Source organism: Rattus norvegicus, chromosome 18 (assembly GCF_036323735.1).
Source record: "Rattus norvegicus strain BN/NHsdMcwi chromosome 18, GRCr8, whole genome shotgun sequence".
Classification (NCBI taxonomy): domain Eukaryota; kingdom Metazoa; phylum Chordata; class Mammalia; order Rodentia; family Muridae; genus Rattus; species Rattus norvegicus.
Window position 1 is genome coordinate 77216544 of NC_086036.1, and position 19651 is coordinate 77236194.

The following is a 19651-nucleotide window of genomic DNA, read 5'->3' on the forward strand; positions in this document are numbered from 1 at the left end:
TGAGATTAATTATTGCCAAGGGATGGGGAGATAGAGTGGCTCAGAGAACTTCTGGGAGGTTGGAGCCATTTTGTCTGATATTGATGCCATTAACCATCTACCAAAGCCCAAAGACTGAATACCACACATACAGAACCTTAAGCAAATCTATTGATGAGGTGGTGTGACAACATTGGCTCAACAACTGCACATACTTCTTGTGCCATCAGGAGGTGCTGATTCCAGAGGCACAAGTAGGGGAAGCAAGCACAGGGAGCCTGTGGATTTCCTGGTTATTGTCTCTACAGACTTAAAAATGCTCTACAGGTAAGTCTCTTGAATGAAAGTGATGAAGGCATAGTCAAAGCATAGGTTGGGAAAATCAAGATGCTAAAATAATATTCTGGACAAACTAGAAAAATAATTTACCGATAGCACTTGAGATTAGAAACTTGGTTAATGGCTTACATGGTACATTAGACTCAACCGGAAAGAGACTCAACTGGCAGAGTTGGAGAAATCACTCTGTCGGCAGCAAAACACAAAATGGTAAGATGTGGTGCTTAGGACAAAGTCGGTCATGTCAAATCGGTGCTCTTCTAGGGGTGGAAGCACTCCATGAAGTGGTCATATCTAGGAGTTATTTGGAACTGACAAATATCCAAAACCTTCAGTTCCGGCAGGCTTAACACACCTCCAGAAGGATAAGAGAAACACCCACGGCAGACATGGCATCGTTGGAGGAACACTGTTTGGAAGGCAGAAAAGAGTTTGTAGCCTTTAAAGAGCTAAGGAGGAAAACAAAGAGCAACCCAGAACTTTATAACCAGTAAAAATGATATTTTATAAGAATCTCCAACCAAATGCAAACCTAAGAGTTCACTACCGGGTAAAGGTCACAAAGGAAGCTTCTAGAGAACATATTTATAAAAAAATCATATTAGAAACAAGAGTCATAAACAAGATGCCAAGATGTGATCCGATCAACAGGTTAGCGTATGTTGTTAATGCAGAATGGTAATCTTACTGGGTTTCAAAACTGACAGAAACAAAGTCTCAAATAGTAACAAACACATTCTCAGATTCCTGTATATTTGAAAGCATCATAGTGTAGAGTACTCACAGGCGTGGTAACACGGAATATTCATGGCAATTATTTAGAACTAATGTAACTTCCAAATTGCTAAAAGTAATCATGCCAAAAAAAACCCAAGCCATTGAAAATTATATAAAAAGTAACTAAAAGGTAAGAAGGTTTTTTAAAAACATTAGGCAGAATGTAGCGGTGCACTGCCTTAGTCCTGGCATTCGAGAGGCAGAGGCAGAGGCAGGCAGATCTTTGAGGTCAGCTGGTCTACAAAGTGAGTTCCAGGAAAGCCAGGGCTCTGTTATACAGAAAAACCCTGTCTGGAAACAAAGTCAAGTGTTAAACATAATGAAAGCACCCTAGTTCTCTTACTCAAGGAATGGAAGAAACATTCCCAGGAAATGGATCTTTTAACAGGAAAGATATTCTTAAAATAACCCTAAAAAATGCCCAGAAGTGAATCTAGTGAAGCCCAAAACACATGTAGAAAAGAATTTTACTGAAAAATATTAACCAGGAGCTGAATGAATGAACAGCATCCTTCGGGGGTATTCATAAGAAAAATAGGCATTAATTCATTCCAGATTTGTTTATATTTTTGGTGGAATCCTTTTACAATGCAATCTCAAATCAATCTGTAACACATCGCATCAATCTGTAATAAAAGTCTCAGGACAATTAAGCCAGTCTCACCACAAAGAGACAATGACCTTAAAGGATATCACATAATTGATTCAAGGCTTCAAGATACCTTGCAGAGATGGGTTAAGGGGCTGGAAGGCAGACTTTACAAGTGTTTGGGACCATGCTATGATTCTTAGGAAGACTGGCTCAAGGCCAGATAAAAACAAATAATTAACCATCACCTGGTCTAGTAATATCAAGTTGAACCTCAGGACAGCAGCACCTGGAGACTCACTTTGGAGTCTCAGGCTGAAACCTGAGTAAGTAAGATAAGGTTCACACCTGTGTTTAGCATCCCATTGAGCAATTCTGGTGCCTGCTCCTTTAAGAACTTCCAGTCTCGTGGTTGGGGATTTAGCTCAGTGGTAGAGCGCTTGCCTAGCAAGCACAAGGCCCTGGGTTCGGTCCCCAGCTCTGAAAAAAAAAATAAATAAAAAAAAAATAAAAAAAAAAAGAACTTCCAGTCTCCTACTGAGCGATTCTGTGCCTGCTTTAAGAACTTTTGGTTCAGAAAACATTTGAACAGGATCACCCTTGAAGGCTTTTAAGAAGCCCTTTTCACTTAACGTCTCTTCATAAGGTTCAACTCTTCCAAATGGGTGTTGAAAGCACACATGATTCTGAATGTCAAAAATGGAAACAACCTATGTCAGACGGGGAAGACCACATGAGGTCTCACATCTCCTGGCTGTGTGTTAGGTAGCTCCTTAAATTGCGGATTGCCTGTGGAGCTCCGTGATTGGCTGTAGGCGTAGTAAAATACCTGGCAACAGTCAAAGGTCTCTGAGTATACGGCAATCAAACCCAATTCAAAATCAAATGCGTCATGAATCTGAAACATTCCCTTGGCTATGAAGATAAAATGTGTGAGCACTGTGTCGAACAATGCAGTGCCAATTAACGCCATCTTATACAGCGTCCAGGTGACTCTATAGTATGAATTGCAGAGTTTTTACTAGATAGATAAGATGTTCTGTTCCCATAGAAGTATGATTCTTTAATTACGGAAAACCAAGATCTCTAATATTCCTACACTGCCATTCCTCAGCAAATATAAAATCCTGTTGAAATGTTCGGTTTTATAAATCGCTATTGAGTTGACGATGTAAACGTCTTTTTTATTTAAAAATTATTAATTAAACTTTGGTTTGGGGTTAGGAGAGAATTTCTAGAGACTTCTGAAAGAGCCCTAAACACTTTACCACTTTGCATTGTGAGATTGTGTACTACACGAAATGGTTTCCTCAGCGTGGATGGTGTAGTCATCGAAACGTCAGTCAATCGTAAACAATGTTGAAGATGAGATGTGTTCTGCAGTGTGGAATACTCAGCCATGGTTTCATTCTTCATGCAAAACAAGTACATTCATCTCAGTGTGCAAATTCGCCCTTTATGAAGCAAATAGTAAAATTATATGTATAAGGAGAAACTGCTTTAAAACAAATTTCGTTGTAATTTGTTTTCGGTAGTTGTTTAATTTGAATAATGGTTTAATATGAGTATATGTCCTGGATCCTGAAATTTTACTCATGTGAAAGAAAACAGCTCTGTAAGATGTCAGCCAGCCCTGTAGATCTTACACAGGCTCTAAGTCTGTTCTCCTATGCTCCCTCAAACATAGCCTGGCCTCTGAGTCTCTGAAGGTTCTTTGGTTAAGGATGCGTCTTTGACAAGTGTGGACTATAGAACTAACTGTATTACGAGTACCTTTGCCTCTTGTTTGTTTTCTTGTTGAATGGAAGGGAGATGAGGCGAATAGATCTTTAAGAAAGGGTGATGGAGACTCTGTTAAGTCTGGGGTAAAACTCCACCCGGTTTCCACTCTCCACATACCTCAGTGCACTCACTTGTGCTGAGAACATTAAAATAGTACCAGAAAATTAGAAATGATGGCCACAAAATTCAGCCTAACAACTTCGAAATCTTAAGCTCGGGGACGTTTTTGCTAAAGTGGCGCCGGATGTAGAAGCCTTGAGGAAAACGAACAGGACATGGCCGAGGACCTCTTACGATATTAAATAAAGAGCTTCCCTGTCCCAAAACACGCCAAGAAAACAAAAGAGACAGACCAGCGTCAGGGGCTCAGATTTACAATACATTTATCTAACAAAGGATTAGTCGGAAATATATATTTCAGGAGAAAAACTTCTCAAATCAGTCATAAAAAGGCGAGCAACCTAATAGGTTCACTGCGGAGGGGAAATATGGCAAGGAAACTCAGGAGCAGCTGCTCCCTCTCATTAGTAATCTGAGAAATGCAAATTAAAACAATAATGAGATGCCATTTGCACCCAACAGACTGGCAAAAGTTCCCAAGTCTGATGATCCTACTTGTTGGTGAGGACATATCCCTGGGAAGACCCCGGCTTTGGCTGCAGAAGGTGGCACTGCCATGACTTTGGAAACCTCTTTTGCCTCATGGCCTTGGGGACACTTGCTGTGGCCACACATTCTGGATTTCTCTTACGCAGGCTCACTAGAAGTCTCTCTGGGGAGGTAATGTAGCAACAGAATGAAGGCATTGAGTCGTTCTCACAGGGGAGACCCGATGAACCAGGAGGTTTTCATATACGGAGCACAATGCCATGGTTAAAAACAGGCAGAGGAGGCCATGAACAGCTGCTTGGACCCAGGACTGGACCTTTGAAGCAGAATTGAAATGAGGCCACCGTGCAAAATATATTTGATAGCCACTTAAGGCAAATTAAAATACATTTCAGTAAGAAATATTTCAACTTCCTTTCTGTCTTATCTTGACTGTTTTAAACTGGAGAATTTGAAACTAACTCTTTGTCCCTGGAAGGGTTAATGCTTCCCAACCAGCTAGCACATCCTCCAAGTATCTTAACAGATGCTACTCGAGGTCGCAACACTCCAATGTCAAAGGAATCAAATCCGTGTGTTCTGGGTGTCAGGGCTGAACATGTCAATATATTGATGGCCTTTGTATCTGACTTATTTATGCTTTCGTTGTCATCTAAGAAGTGTCTTGAACAATGAGGGGGCAGGGGCATAAGAGGCACCTTGGGTTTGCATGGCAAATTTGAAACAAGGATAATGGCGGACTTCTGTTTCCCTGAGGATGGCCTGCCTGAGATTCATGCTTAAGTGAGTAATGGAGACCAGGAGACAAGTTATACCTGGTGTGTGTGTGTGTGTGTGTGTGTGTGTGTGTGAGTGTGTGTGTGAGTGTGTGTGAGAGTGTGTGTGAGTGAGTGTGTGTGAGTGTGTGTGAGTGTGTGTGTGAGTGTGTGTGAGTGAGTGTGTGTCTGAGTGTGTGTGAGTGTGTGTGTGAGAGAGAGAGAGAGAGAGAGAGTGTGTGTGTGTGTGTGTGTGTGTGTGTGTGTGTGTCTTCTGGGCTCTGTCATGTCTGTAGACAATTTTTAGGACTCAACATGCAGGCTTCTTCCCTCATTTCCATTACCCGTGGGTGCTCAAGAGTAGAACTCAGCTCCACTTGACGATTTCAAGGAGATAATGAGAAGCAATTCCATAATTGCTAAAAGAATATTTGGGGGTGGGGGAATATTGCTGCCTTCCAAAGGTGATGTTCCAAAGATTATTCTTTTTCCTATATCCCCTAATCCCACTTCAGCTCAAAAGGTAACTTACTTTAAAATAATCCAGGTAGAGACGTGTTGTTCCATAGATGGAGAGGAAAAAAAAAATGGTTGAGTATTTCAATATCGTAAAGCATCGGGTCGGGAGTACAGATAGCTGGAACCCCGCTAAATCACACATCCCCTTTCCTTTGCTCTGCCCTGCCACCCCTCCCTGTGAGGAGCATCTCTTGGCTGAGACGACTTTGCTGAAATCATGAACACATGGGTAGGAAATAACCCAAAGATGGGGACGCTGAAAATGCAGGATTGATAAAGTAATTTTAATTTGGCTCTACATATGTTAAGGTAGTTAGGGTGACTCGTGAAGGAGTCCAACTGTGTGAAGACAGATGTGCCGGAGCTGATTAAACGGCACACACACCCTCCGCTTGCAGCCCGCTGTCTACACTGAGGCGCCAGGCTGAGTTCAGATCACACTGTGCTGCTCGAACTGGAGCATCCGGAAGAACACTAACACGCCGACTGCAGATGATTCACCGAGGGCGCCACAAACAGTCCCCCACTTGCTGGCTACACTTCTGATATAAAAACCCATGTCCTGGCTTTCGCCCTGTGTCGCTTGGTGCCAGGAGGACCAGGGTGAAGGAAGCCAGGGGGGGCTAGGGAGATGCCTCAGTCAATAAGTGCCTTGCCAGTGTGGGAATCAGAGTCGACACTGCAGAACGCATAGAAATGAAAAACCCTGGGTGTAGTGATATGGATATATAATCCCAGCACTGGGGAGGCAGAGACAGGTATCTCTGGGACTTGTTGGCCAGCCAAACAGCTAGCTCAGCAAATTCCAGGCTGGTGAGAGACAGTATCTCAAACCAAACCCAAAAGAAATAAATGAACAAATAAATATAGCCACAAAGTAGCTAGTGTCTGAACAACAGGAAGGTTATCCTGTGACACATGTGCATGGGTGTATACCACACACACACCACACACACACACACACAAAGTGCACTTGCACATCTGAGTGTGTACATACATAATTACATGCACACATGCATACACACACTTGTGCGTGCACACACAGAGATACACATGTGTGTACCTGCACACCTGAATATGTACACACACACACACACACACACACACACACACACACACACACACACGGGAACTGAACTGCAGTTTGGAGCCAGCAGCCATGGTGCAGGCCCAGTTTCTCCCCTGTGCATCCAAGCATTTACTTTTCTCCCTCCCCACTGTTAATAACGCTCAGGAGCAGCACAGAGTCCTGCTGCTGCATTGATCCTTGCGCTGTCTGGGGCCAGAGAGACCCAGACTGCACACGCTCTCACTGAGGCAGCTGGGCCCCTGCTGCTCCGCTGTCCCTTCCCAGGGAATAGCCAGGGCCACCTGGTGTCCAGGGAAACAGAAAGAGAATCAATATGGCACCAGAGTCTTGGGGGAGGGGCTCTTCCTCTTAATCCAAGAGAGAACAATACAGCTGCAGAGAGAGACCTGTGTAAGATGGGTCCTTGGAGGTCTTGGGACCTTACTTGAGTGCTGTGTAAGCAGCCAGCTGCTCTGAGGCAGGACAAGAGGCTCCTGGTGGCATCTGTCACCATTGCCATTTTGCCTTTGAAGACCAAAAACATTCGACTTTGAAACCTTAGTGAGGATAGCGTGACCTCTGAATCCCTTGCCTCTGTCATGTGTTATCTGAAAACCCAGTAGGTCTCTGCAAGGCCTTGGGTGATCCAGCAAATCTGAAGTGCATTTCCCATCCGTCTCAGGAAGATCTAGGGGACTAGAGATCCTGTCTGTCCCCAGGGGCACACTCCCCTTGGTCAAATGGTCTCAGTGATATCAAAAAGCAGGTTTTCGCCCAGAGTCTGAGGTATGATCGGAGAGACTGATTGTCCTCCAGTGGTGACTATAGCTGCAGTGTTTGCCTTCAGGGGTTAAGAGTGCGACTACTTCCTTGGTTTGCTGCTAAGAGACTGTTCTTGTTCCTGCGTTTTCTCTCATCCACTCTCTCATCACCAATAAGAAAGCCAGATTTCACAGGCCTGAGGCAGATTTGCTGAGAGTCCTATGCTCAGGTTACTTGGATTCAACAAGAAGCAAGGCTGACTTCACACCCACTCCCACACGTCTACTGACCACAACCACTTTCCAGGCCCAGGTATTTCCAGCCGTGTTTGCATTACTGATAAATATGAAGGTAATGACAGAGGGGTTTATTTCTGAACACTGTATTGGTCATTTCAACCAGTGTGAGACTCCTAGTTCTTCCTTCTTCCACATTCGCTGTTGATCTTTCCCCCAGTCTGTGAAATTAACCCACCCCTTTCCTGCATTGTTCCATGGACCAACAACCTGTGTGCAGCACTGTTTGTGTGTCAGCATCTGAGCATGTGCGTGGCCTTCTCTTGGATAGGTGTTTTTCTGTGGGGCACAATGGCTGGCACCGGCTGGATGCTGGTCATTAAAGCTAGCTCTCCGTGCCCTGTCACTGACTTTCCCTCCAGCAGTTCCAGTTGCCCCCCATTGTATCTGTCTGAACAAAGCACATAGAAAAGTATCCTTGAATGCAGAGACAGGCTGAAGGGCCTGCAGGGTCCCATGCACTGGAAGTCTGTCCTCTGGAGTATACTCTCCCCAAGGATCCCACACCACCTTCCCTCTCACCCATGCTTCTCTGGTATCTGTCTCTTTCTCTTTCCCTCGTGTGTGTGTGTGAGTGTGTGTGTGTGTGTATGTGTGTTTTTGTATGTATGTCTGTGTGTTTCTGTGTGTCTGTGTGTGTCTATGTGTCTGTGTGTGTGTATGAGTCTCTTTGTGAGTCTGTGTGTGAGTGTGTATGAGTTGGTGTGTGTGCATATGTATGTATGTATGTGTATATATGGGTGTATGTGTATGTGAGTATGTATGTGTGTGAGAGCATGTATATGCGCATGTGTGTATATGAGATGTGTGTGTGAGCGTGCATGTGTATGTGTGTACATGTGTGTGACTAAGTATATGTGTGTGAGTGTGTGTGCATATGTGTGTGAGAGAGAGAGAATGATGTGTGTAGATGGAAATATGCATATTATGCACATGCATGTGGAAGCTAGAGGCACTGTCTGCCTCTTTTTGGACAGGGTCTCACTGGCCCAGTCCTGTCAAGTAGGCAGGGCTGTCTGGTGAATGAACCCTGCAGGTTCTGCCTCCACAGCAGCTTGCACCACTATTCAAGGCTTTGAGAAATGTGAGCTCTAGGGACCAGAGCCTTATCACCCTTTCAAGGTAAGCATTTCACTGAGTGAGCGACCTCCCTAGGTCCTCTCTCTCTTACTGTAAAGACACTGGTCACATTGGTTTGGGCCCAACTTTATGGCCTACATTAGCCTTACCCATTGTCTAAAAGACTCCAGATGTGGCCGTATTCTTGGATGTTGGGAACTAAAGCCTCAGTGTGATTCTGTTGGGACACAGTCCTGCCCACAGCAAGCACCTCACCTCCAGCTGAAGTGCCCTTTGTTTGAGTGTTATTTGCTGAGTGGGACATGGGAATCTCGTTCACCATGGCTGATGATGCTGGGCCCAGCTCCCCACCTCCTTCTGTCCCAAAGCTCAGATGGCAGCCTTCTATGCACGCACCTTCTTGTAACATTTAAAAAAGTATATATTAAGAGTTTTTGTAGGATCTTAATAAAATACAATGAAAAAAAATCCTTGTTCTGGGAATTTTTCCCCCAATCTTCAATGGTTTCCCATTTCCTTTAAAGGCGTGTTTCCACTAAGCCGACCTTTGCTGGTAAACTGTTGCTTGTGCTCGCCCTTATGAGATGTTTAAGGAGACCCGTGTTGGCCGGCTTTGTGTTTGGGATAAGCACAAGTCAGAGTTTGTGAGTGAAATGATGTGGTGGTTCTCTGGCATGTGACCGGCTCTAGGACAGTCAACATGGGCATCAGCTCAGGAGGGAGCAGCACCTGCCTGCACCTGCCTGGTCCTGCTCCTTAGGTACCTACCTACCTGCCTCATTCTGCCATCTCCAACCTATGGTCTTACCAGAAGGCAGACCACGTTGATTAGCATAGCTTCTATTAAAACACCGTGGAAGTAAGCCTTCTCCCTGTCTCTAACCTTCACTGACCTTCCAAATGAGTCCATGCCATGTAAGTCATTACATCTGGAAAGGGAAGAAGAGAATGATATGGCAGCCCCAATAGATGCTCAGTTGATAAAACTCAACCGGCTGTTCACGATAAGCTTTCGGAAAGTGGGAGTGGAAGGGCACACCCCTGCCTCTCCGCGCCATGCCCAGATCTGCTGTTGGAAGTGCAGTCACTGGAGAGAGGCTTTTGAACTAAATGTGAAGGGGCTGGGGTATGAAGTCGTGGGAGGGGATAGAGAAGAGGGGAAAGAAAGTGTACGGAGCTCTCACCTTGGTAGGTGTCCATTCCAGTGAATTCTGTTGGAACCCGGCAACAGTAGGAAATTAAATAAGTGCCAGCATTCATCGTGTCACACACACAGAACCAATGGCCGGCCTGTGTGTGAGGAGCAATGGCTGACAGGGATTTGTGAGCCGTGACTGACAGGGGCTGTGACTGGCTTGAGAAATGGCACCCTTCGTGCCTCGGGATTAAGAAAACCCCTTCCTACATATCAAAATGACAGCCGACAGGTCTTCATGAATACAGCTCACCGCTATGACAGCCACACAGCTGTGTTCTAACTAGGAAGGGAACCTGGTCACATAGGCAAGGCCCGCCATCCATGTAGCTGCAGGCTAAAAGGACTTCATGGCGCCTGAAGGACAGAGAGTCTGGAACCAATCAAACCAGTGTTTTACAGTGCACTTACCTTATGCCATCACTACAACCCTGTAGGCTTACGTGAGCTCCTCCTAGGAAAATGAATGCAGAGTTCCAAATTCTAAACAACCCTTGGAGCTAGCCATGGAGACTCAATAGCTTATGTCGGAGTCACTGAATGATCACAACACCATTCCTAACTTCAGTATCACCGCTGTCAATACAGGAGTCAGTCAGGAAGGCTGCCAGGTGGGCCAGCATCTTCTGTGATTCCCAGAATCAAACTCCTTTCTCTATTCAGGGTAGACTCACAATCAGCGAAGAGTACTGTGGCTCTCTGTCTTTTAATTTATGGGTTTTTTTTTTTTGTTTATTCATTTGATTGATTCACTTTTGTCCATTTAGTGTATTACAGCTTGGATAAGGTTTGTCATGCTAATACTTGTTTCTGATGAGTGTTACCTGTTTTCTAAGATCAAAAACAAAAGCATTTTGGCATGTGCGTAGGTGTGTGGCGTGAATGCACATTTCCATGTGATATAAATGTATATTTGTGTGTATAAGTATTGGCACACGTGTGTGTGAATGTGGTCACACATGTGTGTGTGGGACAGGGGTTGTCTGTGCTAGAGTTAGTGTTGCTGCTATGAAACACCAGGGCCAAGCAAGTAGGGAAGGAAAGGGTGCATCTGGCTTACCCTTCCAAATCACACTTCATTATCAAAGGCAGTCAGGAGGGGAACTCACACAGGGCAGGAGCCTGATGCAGAGGCCATAGAGGGCGCTGCTTACTGACTTGCTCATCATGGCTTCCTCAGCCTGCTCAGTTCTTATAGAACTCAGGACACAAGCCTAGGGAATGGCACCACCCACAGTGGACCCGGCTCTTCCCCATCAATCGCTAATTAAGAAAATGCCTGCAAGTTTGTCGACAGCCTGATGCCATGGGAGCATTTTCTTGGTTGAGGTTCTGCCGTCTCCAATGATGTTAGCTTATGTCATGATGGCTTAAAACTGGCCAGCACACAGTTGATACCAGGTGTCTTCTTTAATTGATTTTCACCTCAGATTCAAGGTTCACCTGAATCAAGAGCCTGTAGATTCAGGCTGGTTTACTTGGGCCCATGATCCTGTCTCTGCCTCCAGAGTGCCAAGATAAGGAAATGTGCTACCCACTAGGCAATCCCCCAATGCCATCTATCTCTGTCTTGTGGTTCCTGTTTCCATAGATCTTACCCTGAATTTTTAGGTGAATGTCTTTGTGTCATTTTTGTCTTTTTCTGGTCATTGTGAGGCACATGTTTTATTTCTGGCTGCCCGAGAGACTTGATATTGATCTGTGATTCATAAAACTTCACAGTGCCCTTGACCCTCAGACTGACACATCCCTCCATCATAATATAGAATTGTAAATTTGTGACATGACTTTAAAGAAGATAAGAAACTAACGGGAAGGCTCACTTGCTGGCAGTTCTCCTCGGGGCCTCCTGCAGATCCTGTAAATTCCCCTATGGTCTCAGGCTTAGTGTTACTAATTTGCCTAACACAGGCCTGCGGGCCATGCCCCCCCCCCCCCTTCATTTTCTTACCGGAGAAAGCAAATACTTGAAGTGAGTGTATTTTCCTGTGTTTTGAGAGTTTCTATTTGCTTCTGGTCATTCCTCAATCTAGCTAAGACCTCTTTCCTATGTTATTTTTCTCGGAATGAAACAGTTTCCTTTTGTGTGCTTGTGTAGTTTGCTTTCTAGAGTTTAAATTTAGGGGCCCGGTGGGTGGGTAGATAGATGTACTTTCCCTCAAGCCTGATAACCTGAGTACCATCTCTGGAAGCCGTTTGCTGGAAGGAGAGAACTGACTCCCACGAGTTATCGTTTGACCTCCACAGGCTCACCGTCTTGCTGATGCACACGCTCATCCAGCCGTACACTAATTAAATAAATAAAGCACAATGGTGTGCCTTTGCTTATCTTAGCCAAAAGTCCAAGAAGCGGCTAAAATATGTTCTTAAAGTTATATGAATTATTTCTCCTTGTTAGCGGTTTCAATATGAGCTGCCCAGATGTAGGTTGCTCCTCTAACTTTAATGTTTGCTGGCTGTGTTTCACGGGCTGTCTAAATCAGTAGCTGATAGTGTACAAAAATCACCAAGCAAAACAGTTTCTAATGCCTCTTCGGACGTCCTCACTTCCTCCTCCTAGGGTGACATCATCTGACCTCCAGCTGTCAATCTTCACCATGCTTTCAGTCACGCCCATTCTTCTCTACGCATCCATCTGGTCAGTGGGTGTTGCCCTTTCTTCAAGCTAACTCTCTCTCACACACACACGTTCTTTTTAAAGTTGGCTGTGAGACCATTAAGGACTTTGCATTTTCCTATCTTCCAGGTATGTTCATCGACTTTCCCACTGTGTAAATTCTCGGGCGTCCAGAGCTGACTCTGAGTATTGCAGGCCTCCCTTTAGTAATTTCTGTTTCTCCGCATGCTGTTTCCTTACCATTGCGTGTGTCTTTTCACTTCTTATCATGTTCTCAGTTTGCAGAAGCTAAGAGACAGCACTTACTCAGACCGTGGGTGGCTGGTGATGACAGTGCTCTGTCTTCCATTGGACAGAGATCTTGCCTTCCTTGCTACTTTGGCTGGATTTGGGTCAATGCTAGATTCAGAAATTTCAGGGGAAGACTCAGGGGTTGGTTTCTCTTGGTCCTAACCTGAGCGCTGCAGAGTTGAAGGCAGTGTTGCTCTCTGCGGCTCAGGTGCACGCTATCTGGCTACACAGCTGAGTGCCCAGTCCCCAGGATCTGACTCCGCCTCTCCCACCAGCTCCGCGTGTTCTCACTTGAAGTTGTTACTCCTGGATTTTAAAAAGAGAAACATTAGTTACTTTTCTCATTGCCAAATTAAGAGAAAAACAAATTAAGGGAAGAAGGGAGTTCGGCTTGTGGTTGGAATGCCTTATGCTGGGAAAGGTGTTATATCTGAAGCAGCTCTTGGATGCCGACGCTGGAGAGGCTGCTCGCTCATATCTGGGAAGATCCGGACAGAGAGGGCTCCTTTTCTGGCTTCTCCTTTTCTCTTTTTTCTTTAGTTAGGAACCAAAAAATGATGGTACCACTCATGCACAGGGTGGGCATTCCTTCCTGTTATACCTCCTTGGAAACAGCTTTACACACGTGCAGGCATGTGGGTCCACATACATACCTTACACAGAAGAAGGTTCCAAGTTCAGTAAAGTTGGCAGTTAAGATTAATCATCTCCATCTGAGGAGCTACCCAGCAGTCAGTAGCTGCTAGAAGAGCTAGAGGTGGCTTTCTTCAGGAAAGTGGCCCCTAGAAGGTTGCCCATGCTCCAGTGGATGGTCCTATACCCACCCATGTGTATACAGACTCTGGATAGGGATTCTGGACATGCAGGCACATGCCTAAAACCCCAGTATTCCAGAGGCAGAGGAAGGTGGATCTTTCTGAGCTACAAGAGAATCTGATCCACCTAGCTAGTTCATAGTCAGAGGACATAGTGAAATGGAGAGGTGGTTTGGGGAAAGGGAGAAAGAGAGCATGAAATAGCAGGAAACACGTGGTTGGGAGGCTGGAAGGAGTTGGGGGCTGAGTAGGGAGTAGATACAATCAAAACACATTTTATACAAGCATAACATTCACAAAAGTAAATCTAAACTATTAAAAAATATATTAGCCATAACAATGGGTGATTGGGATTACTTAGGATTTTTAACTTTTCCTTTAACTTGCATGTGAGTAACTTTAATTTTTTAAACCTTATTAATGGATTTTTTTTTTTACTAATGATGCTCATGTATTGGTCTGCCTTACAGTGCATAGTTGAGCTGCCTTGGTCAGGGCTCCATAGAGAGAAATGAACCAAAAAACTTCTGGTGGTGTACTGCAGTTTGTTGCCTCTTCCTTGGACTCTGGCTGAATGGCAGAGTGATGTCAGCTGAGAGAGACGCAGGAGCTGAGGTAAGACACGTGATGTTTGGGGTATAAATAGGACAATGGCTGAGCTTGGTTTGCTTATAGAGCTGTGGAGGGATTAGTACAGTTTTAAAGGACTTTATTGGTCACATGTGAAGTAGAAACTTAAGGGTTCATTGGAAAAGCTAGTCGGATGGTGTTTTGTTGGGGCAAACACATGAAGAAACGTTTCACTGAAGCGGACACAGGAGAGAGAGTGTTCTGCTAAAGTGTGCGTGTGTGTGTGTGTGTGTGTGTGTGTGTGTGTGTGTGTGTGATATTGCATGTATGTGTGTTTACCTATTGCCACAAAAGAAATAAGCTGAAATCCACGGTTGTCTTAGAAAGAATACATTCCTACCTCTACTCGTGTTATCTGGTCTCTCCATCTAAAGAGTTCTGATGGGCTTTAGCCTCTAGAGGCAGCAACCATAAAGACATGAGTATTGGTTCTCTCTGTGAAGTACTCACACTGTGAAGACCTCAGTGGAGGATTTGAGCTCTGCGACATCACTATGAACAGAGTCAAATGAAATGATGACAGCAATTACAGAACTAATTATGGAATTTATTTGGGCTTAATTTCATAGAAATAGCTGTGATAACCTATGATGTAGCTGTATTCAAAAGCTACTTTAGAACTGAAACATTTTGAAGGATATAGACGATAATTCAAAATGTTTCAGTTCATATATATGTATATATACACATATATACACACATACATATATACACACACATATATATACTCACATATATATATACATACACACAAACATATATATACACACATATATACACACATGTATATACACACATATATATACACACACACATACACACACATATATATACACACACACATACACACACACACATATATTGCAATTCTTACAGTAAAGCTTACAATTCTCCTTATAAATTTTTTGTGCATTAACTATTTGTGAGCACCATGGTGATATGATCCTAGAACACAGTGAGTTTGTAGTAAGAACCTGTCTGTCTACCCATCCCCTCATCTGATTTTGGAGATGTGTGTAACGCTTTTTATTATTTGAACATAGAACACCAGACTGGACATGATTGGCCAATTGAACTAGTTCTTTCTACAACTGTGTGTTCCTCATGTAAGTAAAGGGCATCTATTATCTGTAGCACTAGAATTGGATTCAGAAAATCTTCTGTATAGTAAACATCCTAGAGTCTATTTTATGCTTAAGGGTACATTTATCTGAACCTTTGCCTTGTCTCAATTCTATGTGTTTCTTTCATTTCAAGGATGAAATAAAAACATAAGAGAATAAGAAAATAAGCTCTGAAATTAAATTTATCTATGGTTGATTTCCTTGCAAATTTGCCAAATTTAGATGATATGGAACCATCTTTTATCAAGTTCATACGTTCTATCCATTCAAAATGAAACAAATTTGGAATCAAGGACATAGCTCAGTGACAGGGGACTTGTGTTGTATGCACAAGACCTGGGTTTGATCCTCAGTGCTAAAAGAAAAAACATTCAGAATATGGACTATAAAAATCATTGCAGTAAAAGGCTTATAAAGTGAATTTGTAAATCAAGATATTCCAAAGGCAATTATTTAATTTTAGAACTAAAATGTGCATATTAAAACTGGGTTTTGTCTCGCTTCATAGGGGTATCCTTCTGAGTTCTTTGCCAGTAGGCTCTGAGTAGCAATACCATTTGCCAAAGCTTCAGGAGATGAGCTTTTAAAGCAAAGAGTTAATTAAATACATAACATCAATATTTCTAAACAATTCTGGATGGAATATAATACAAGTTGAGAATAGTTGTTTATAAAATGTTAGATAGTTTCCAGTGAACACTTCAGTTGACGTGCTAACAAATGATCAAATGATTCTGTATGACTGACTGACAGTAAGTCACCATAACAGGAAGTTCAACCCTTACACTGAAAAGCTTTTGGACAGCCAAATCCAGTCCTATTCTCCCCACAAAATAAACTGTCGCTCTTCTGTGTTTCTAATTCTTCCCACTGAGTGCCAATAGCTTTCCTAGAGTCAGGCAAGGGTTCCATGGCTGCAACCTGTCTTGGGCATGCCATTGCTGGGAACCTTCATAACTTAGAGATGTTATCATCTTTATCACGAGATTTTTATTTTCATTGTCAACATCAAGCAAATAACTTTGTAACCAATGTTCACATTTAATTTATTATTATAAAATTCATGATTTTCTTCTAAGGAAAGACTTAGGGGGAAAGACTTGCCTTTTTAATCAAATAACTTTCCCTTTCAGAATGATCTTTTTGTTGGAGAAGGAATTCTGCTTACTAATGCTTATGGAATACTACAGAATACATAGGTAGGCAGGGTCTGGATGGCTCAGCAGATAGCACTTGCTGCTCTTGCAGGGAACCAGAGTTCAGTTCCCAGAACCCACACTGGGTATCTCATAACCACCTGTAACTCAAGCGCCAGAGAAATCTGATGCCCCTCTTGGACTTCTTGAATACCAACACATATGTGCATGATGTGATCCCCACATATGCACACACCCATAAGTAAAAGTAAGATAAACCTTGAAATAAAAAGAGCAAAGGCAAAATTTAGCAGAAACTAGAGGCTATGAACCAAACTCACCACGTGACAGCATTGATACACACCCATATTAATTTCAGCATCAGTAACCTAGTTTAAAGAGATGCTGCAACACACAGCCTTGGAACTAAAGGTGAATTTAAATCTACCCAGCTAGATGAGATGGTAGAAAGATCAATCAAGAATCCATAGATCGAACAGCAGATAATCACATGATCGGGTCTGATTCAATACATTTGAAATAATCAAAAGACACAGCAACAGACTGAGACATGTATACAGTCATTAAAGAAACAACTTCCTTGGGGCTTACTTTTACTTAGTGAAAAATCTATTCTTCAAAGCTTTACAAACTAAGTGTCTATACGAGATGCAGCCCCCTTGCCTCAGCGTTGACATGACACATACCTGGTTGAGAAATGGACTCATCGCTCCTTAGCGTTCAATGTGATGATGAATTGCTACAGCTGGTTTAGATCAAGATCAATCCAGCAGAGTGACATGATGTCGTCAGCATAAAAACTTCTAGTCACACATAGTCAGAAGTTTCAGATCCAATTTTTCACCTCCACCCTGCAAGATGCCTTTCATTATCCTGTACACAGAAGAGCCCAAGCCCACACAAGGAGATGTTGCTTCCACTGGTGTCTTCGATCATTTTGTTGTGGCATTTGGGCATTTCCCCTTCAAACTTTCAATGTGTCCAGTGTCCACTAGTGCTCAGGAGATAATTTTGGATCATTTGAAACAAATTATTATTTTTTTCTTTCTTTGACATCCTCAGCTGGGAAGGGAACAACAGTTAGCTCTCCATGAAGATGTGGTCAGATTTTAGGGTAGAGAAGTATATGTCTCCTTCGGTCAGGATTTCACTCTAGGGTACATTATAAAGAGAATTGGAACCTGAAGCTATTTCTTAGCTGAAAGGGTTCATGAAGGGAAGGAAAATTCCAGACCTGTGTCCTGAGAATATTTTCAGGATCTGCTTCTACCTTGTCCCCCACCTACTGTTCTGGTCTGCTCCCCTGCCTTGCTTGGATGGTCATTGGTTACCTTACTGAATTGCTAACGGACAAATAGCATATGACTTGTGGCCATCCCAAAATAAAAGTGGTGCCTTTAACCCCTCCCTGGACTTCAAACCACCTTCACTCGCACACTGAAATACTCTCACAAGGGCAGTGTGTGAATCGTGGTGGCAGCCATCATGATGCTGGGCTGGTCTGGGTTTGTATTCCAACTGCCTTGCATGCCCCCATACTTTGAAAACGATCCCAAATTCCTTCAGATAATCTAAGTTCAAGAAAATGGATGGTGGTGGGCAGGTTGCCGTCGTTACAGTCATCTAATTTGCACATGGGATGTTGAGGTAGAAGATGTAAAGAAAATACACCGGCACTTCTGCCTGGAAAGGAACCTAGGAAGTCACCTGGGTCTGCCCCATGTGGCACATAAAGAAGGGAAAGGCCAGAGACGGCCTGAGTGTGGCCCTGAACTCCCTCAGTTTCAAGTTCAGAGCTTTCTCTGGAAACTGGCTGGCAATGGAGACAATCACCTGGAGCTGACAGGTTAGGAAAAGGATAGATGTGAGGTATTTGGAAACCACAATGGGATGGGACAGAAAAACTTGTTTAGGATAGACAGCCACTCTCCAAGGGAAGGCTAAGAGCGAGAGAACAAAGAGACCATGGGTGTCACGGGACTTAGAGGGTTGCTCCCAGTAGCCTGTAGTCACAGACACTCAGTTATGTGCCCACACTTCTGGGCCATCATGTTTAATGACACCCTTCAAACTGTTCTGAGTTACAGACTGTGTCCCAGCAGCACCAGGGTTGCCTCGGAATCTTGGCCCCAGCCGGGCTCTTGCAGGAGTAGCACCTCTATCACTCATCTAAGGCTGACTGCAACACAGTCCCATTTCCACTCTAAGTCTCACGCATTTTGTTTCAAAGTGCAAATGTTACGAACTCAGTACGTTTCGGGGGGGGGGGGGGAGACAATAAAGGATGAAGCGTACTGAGTCTACACTTGAGCCTAAAAGCCGGTTTTGGAGTGAAGCAAAATGAATCTAGTTCACTGGATAAATCTACTCAGAAAAACAGTATTTTAAGCTAATAACAGCCCACCAAACAGGCAAACATCTCCTTTCTATAGATAGCCATATTGTCAAACTTTCACCAAATTATGTTTTTAGTTTTTAATTTACTTGTATTTAACTTACTTAAGGTTTCCGGTGTATTGAATACAATACTTGATTTGGTTTTGGCTGGCTTCCATAAGAATCAGTCATTTCCTGTAAAATGGGGAATGTTGGGAAACTACCATGAATTTCCACGCTTTCCTATAAATATTCATCCTCGCTTTTCTTTGATGTGGGTTTGCCATCTGACTGTGGAGAGAAATCACATGTCCCAGAGCATGGGGACCCATGTGCCTGTGCGTCGAACCCCGGGTGTCACCTTCAATTGTCTTCTCAACCCGGATGCGGGTGCTCTCGTCCTGACACCAGGAAGGAGGAAGCGCGATGTGTTCAGAATAGACAGCAACTTATTAACTTGACAGGCGCTTCCTACTTGGCTTTTTCCCTTGGAGTTTTGATTACCTGTCAATTATTTCCCCAAAGGTAGTATGTCGTCTGCCTCGTTATCAGTTTTTGAAAATCTAGTAAAGCTTACACACACCTGCCATACCCTGGGAAGAGCAGAGGAAGCGGAGTCCACATTCATAAAAGCGGGGCCTTGCTTAAGGATGGGCTGGAATTTTCATTTCATCTCACGCCCTTGCTCTTGTGGCTTTCTCCGCAGATCATCACAGAATCATCTGAAAATACCACACGTGCCAGGTTGCCTGCTCTTAAGATCCGTGTCGAGTCTAGGATTGTTTTTTCATAAAGCTAAATGGACTCATGTATCTACTGCTATGCACACCTATACATAGATATATTTTTATATTTTTTGACAGTCCAAAGTTAGGGACATTTTGGTGGAT

General features: G+C 43.6%; 1 long non-coding RNA gene across 1 annotated transcript in view; it reads left to right on the top strand.

Moving 5' to 3' along the window:
* The first annotated feature begins 12273 nt into the window (after positions 1 to 12273).
* Positions 12274 to 19651, top strand: part of LOC120098146 (uncharacterized) — a 31855-nt gene continuing 24477 nt past the window's right edge. The window contains exons 1-2 of the long non-coding RNA XR_005496158.2: positions 12274 to 12497; positions 13945 to 14089. This is a non-coding gene — a long non-coding RNA (uncharacterized LOC120098146). The remainder of the gene's footprint in view (positions 12498 to 13944; positions 14090 to 19651) is intronic.